The sequence below is a fragment of the Mustela putorius genome, unplaced genomic scaffold (assembly GCF_011764305.1).
Source record: "Mustela putorius furo isolate JIRA1106 unplaced genomic scaffold, ASM1176430v1.1 tig00000276_pilon_pilon_pilon, whole genome shotgun sequence".
NCBI classification, from domain to species: domain Eukaryota; kingdom Metazoa; phylum Chordata; class Mammalia; order Carnivora; family Mustelidae; genus Mustela; species Mustela putorius.
In genome coordinates, this window is record NW_025421342.1 from 150,740 (window position 1) to 155,333 (window position 4,594).

The 4,594-nt window shown below is 49.2% G+C and overlaps 1 long non-coding RNA gene across 1 annotated transcript; it reads left to right on the forward strand.

Moving 5' to 3' along the window:
• The first annotated feature begins 414 nt into the window (after positions 1–414).
• Positions 415–4,280, forward strand: LOC123391738. The gene is made up of 2 exons (XR_006606428.1): positions 415–982; positions 4,097–4,280. It is a non-coding gene; the product is annotated as an uncharacterized LOC123391738 (long non-coding RNA).
• The last annotated feature ends 314 nt before the right edge of the window (positions 4,281–4,594 follow it).

Below are 4,594 nucleotides of genomic sequence, written 5' to 3' on the forward strand. Positions count from 1 at the left end.
AATGCATTAAAGCCTCTCCTTAGGCTCAGGTCATGATCCTATGTGCTGGGATCAAGCCCACATCAGACTCTCTGCTCAGCAGAGAGCCTGCTTCCCTTCTCTCTCTCTCTCTCTGCCTGCTTCTGATCTCTGTCTGTCAAATAAATAAAATCTTAAAAAAAAAAAAAAAAAAGACAAGCACAGCTGCTCAGTGTAAATAAAGGTTTTTGATATCATGTCCCTCGGACGACACTTTTCCAGTGCCCCTGTCAGACCACAAGGCCCTAATTCCTCAAGTGTCTTTGTAGCCATGGACAGAAACTGTAGAGAGTAGAGGACCCCTTTGTCAGGAGCGAGGCAGCGTGGGGAGAGTCAGGGACTTATACGCCAACGATTCCCCTCAAGTGGCTCAGAAAACTTTGTGGAGAAAGGGCATTCAGTTTCGTCACATTCTCTCTATTCTGCCCAAAGCAAAATCTTCTCTGGTGTCTGAGGAGGATAGAGGAAGTATTGTTCAGGATGTCGATGCCTCCGTGTCTGGAATGTGCTGCTTTAGTTTGCAATGATCCTTTTTCATCTTGAAGACACTACTTCTTGCTGGATAATGTGGGCCGACATGGGCAGTGATGTGTGGTGACAGGCTATTCCTGTAACAGCCATTGCCGTCTCCCCCCTCATTGTACTGGCCCCAGCTGGGAGGGACATGTAAGTTTTCTAGCATGATGCAGCTCTCCTGGAAGGTGGTATTGGAGAAGGAGCCGGATGCTGGGAGCTCTTTCTTTTGGTTTCTTTTCTTGGTGTTGCAACTTTTGTCTGTTTTGCTAAAATATTTTCTTGTCTGTTCTGCAGGTTGCTAGAGGTGTGAGAGAGTTCCCTCATTGCCCAGGGCTCCTCCGTATGCCCTACCACATGGGGTGGAATGTACCAGACTTCCCTCCTCCTCATCCACCTCCACAGTGGTGGACATGGGGGCCTCGGCCACACTTCGTTCCTCCACCACAAGGTGAGATGATCTGAATTGACATGGGTCATAGAGCTTATTCATAGTTGAACCACTTCTGTCGGTGGAGAGGATGGAGAGGTGGTACCACAAGGCTTTGCAATGCAGCAATAAGCCCAAGTGAGGACATGGTAACATTCCTCCACTTTGTCTGACGTCCATCTCATGGACTGTCTGGTTCACCATACAGAACTGGGCAGCAGGCATCTACTATGGAGCAGAAAAGTGACATTCCACAGAGGACAGACATAGAAGCATTGCCCAGGTGCACTACACAGACACGATGTTTTGGGCTCTGGGCTGGACGAAGCACAACCTTCACATCAGTCTCACATGTGGAGACCCCCAGTTGTCCAGCATTATAGATTAGTTCTGGAAACATATGTCCCAGGAAGAGTGGTTGTATCTGCGAGGGTGATGGACAGTTCCCGCCTTCGTCCACAGGGGTCCGGGGAGTCCTGTGAGAAACACAGTGGACCCTCCGGAAGGAGAGAGGGGAATAGGCTGGGGCAGGGGTAGAGGGTTGGCTTGAATCCTGTGTGATCGTCAGTCTGAAACCACCTCTGTCCCTTCTCGGCCTTCGGTCCCCAATCAGAAGCCTGTGGAGCTCAAGGGGACAATAGCAGCACCATGCCCAAGAAGGTCCCAGAGAAGAACCAAGTAAATGCTGGGGCGTTTTCAGTTGTACCCATTTCTGGAGTCCTGTTCCTCTCTGGGCAGCACAGTGTCCTGACCTCTGTGTGTTGGGTATATCCTGGGGTCTGTGTGTGGTGTCGTTTCCCGTTCAAAGTGGCAAGTCTTCATGCAGAGCTTACAGGCGTCTATTTCCAGATCATCACCTTCTGGTTGTGTCAGTGGAGCAAAGGCAGAGTTTGTGTTCAGGGCTTGACATTCAAGGGGAAACCAGGCTGGGGACGCTGTATGATTCTGAAGTTCTTCAGGACACACGTGCTTGTGCCTGGCTATTTGCGCACACTAAGCAGTGGGCAGTTGCCATTGTTGGAAAGGAAGTGTCTCCCTTGCACAATGGCAGACATCTGTCTCTTACCGTCGTACACATCCAGCATCCGCATACGTTGTTCTGGGAGGGATGAAACACCTCTCACTTCATCTGCAGTGTGTAGGGTTTAAGCTGTCATTTCCTTAGTTGTATAAACGCCTGACACAGGGAAGTGGTCCCTTCATTGTTCATTAGCGTAGGGGTCTGCCCTTGTCCTCTGTAGCTTAGAAACTTGTGGATAATGCTCTTGTCTGGTCTGGGAGGTGAGAATGAAAGAAAAAGTGGCAGATGCCGGAGGCAGGTGTAGAGGGTTTGCTGGAATGTTGCTCAGTCACTTCCAGGTGGAGAAGCTTCTGTCTTTTCCATGGTGTGGGTCAGATACAGATGCTGGAGCGTCCTCCACAAGGACCAGCGGTGCTGCCCACAGGCCTCTCGTGGCATGAGGGAGTGAAGACTGCTAAAGACATGGTAACTTTCTTCTGGTTGTTCTGTACTTAGAATTGATGGACCTTGTCTTCCAGTCATACTGAGAGGGTTGTAGGTTCCTTGTGGTGGCAGAGACCTGCCCTTCTCCGAATGCTGGGCACAGCAGGTTTCACACACATATGGTATGGAGATGATGCTCTGTGCTCCGGGAGGGATGAGGCCTTAATGTGAGGAATTGAAGGTGTGTGTCTGAGAGAAGGGAGGGACACACTGATGACAGGACATAGACCGTGTGTTCTGTATAAGGGAAGAACTAGAGATGTATCCAGAAAGAAGGGAGGGAGCCCTGAGTCACACAGAAACAGGAGGTTGTGGATGCCCAGAAGGCCCGAGGTGCTCAGGGAGAGGCTGGGCTTCTCTCAGGGAGGGTGAGGCCGTTCCTGGCAGGCCAGCAGCTTGAGAGTGAGTGTGAAGACACCATGCCGTCCACACGACTGCAGCATGTGTTCACTCACACAGTGTGGATCACGCCGCCGTTATTTGTCTCAGAATGTCGTTTTTGCCATGAATCCCTTCACTCATAGTCTGTGAAGAGCGTTGTTTCCCTGAATTTCTGAAAATTCTGAACCATGTGAAAGAGTGTTGTGGAGATTTGGAAATTTAACTTGGCCTTTGGGGATTCTTGTCTGGCTGACTTTAAGTCCAGCAGCGAGAAAACATGAAGACAAGACGGAGAACCAGTGAATGGTGGCCGCCCTGGCCTCAGCCCGAGTCAGACTGTTAGTGGGAGAGTCAGGGTTGGCCAGGAGCAGCCCTAGCTGGAGCCCTGTCACCAGGCCTCCGCATCTGCGTCACCACCCTGCCTATAGCTGTGCACTTCTCTGGGACTTCAGTCCCAGTGTCCAGATTTGCCTGTATTCCAGATTTCTCAGTCCAAATACCAGCTCTCAGTGGGGCCTTCTCAGGGCCTCAGCTTTTATTTTAATCTGTCATAGAGAGAACATATTGGATTCTGAGGTCACTAGAACAATAGGAGTTGAAGTACATAAAGAACCTGCTGGGGCCCCTGGGCGACTCAGTGGGTTAAGCAGCAGAATCTTGATTCCTGCTCAGGTCATGATCTCGAGCTTTTGAGATTGAGGCCCAAGTCGGGCTCGGTGCTGAGTGTGGAGCCTATCTGGGATTCTCTCTCTCCCTCACTTCTCCCCCATCCCTCTTCGCTCACAAGTTTGTGCTTTCTCTGTCTCTGTCTCAAAAAGAAAAAAAAATAATAATAATTGGCAAAGAATCTGGGCTCTGACCATTCACCATTCTCACTGTTTAAATGAAAATAGCTCCATGCCAATGAGCATCAAAAAGTGTTTGTTTAAGTCCATAAAATACACTAAGAGTGTAATACCTCAGCCCCGGTAGTGGCAATTCTCATTTTAAAGACAAGGCAAAGAGCCCCCTTTTTTCTATTAAATGTCAGGTCCTAGCCACAATGTAGTAAAATATAGTTAAGAGAACAGGTACAATCAGATATTTCTATGTGAGATGTGAAGACAGTTATTGTCTATTACATACAGACTCACAGATGTGGCCACACACCCAAGTGTTCATCCAAGGCCTCAGATACAGTATGGAAGGCAGAGAGCATTTAGGAAAACATAAGTTCCCATTGTACTAACCCAAATCCTTTTGCCTTACAGGGTAATCATTCTGTAATCTGAAGACTTCCTTGACCTCCAACAACCAGGCTCCAATGAGTTTATATCTAGTCAAGATATGAATGTTTCTTCCTGGTGGTCTGAATGCTTTCCCTGCCCATCCTGTACCCTGTGCTTTGTCTCTCCTGGTATCTCCCCAATAAACTGTTCATGGTTCTGTCTCTGTGTCAGCATCTCCCTTCTTCAGGGGGACCTACAGTCCCTCTCCTTCGAGGGCACAGGGTGAAGCCTTCACAGACAGATAACACCCTGGCAGCAGTGGGGAATGGAGGATAGAGCAAGATTACCCTTCGTGGTACTTCTACTACTGCAAGGGACTTTCTGGGGAGGGGGCCCAGGTTGAATTTAGATCTGATGGTGTTTGTATTAACTCTGGTGACAGATCCTCTTGAGCACATGGCACCTGCTTTTTTAGGGGGGGTAGTGATCAGCAGGACAGGTGGCTGTCCCTATGCAGTGGTCTACTGTGACAGTGAGCAG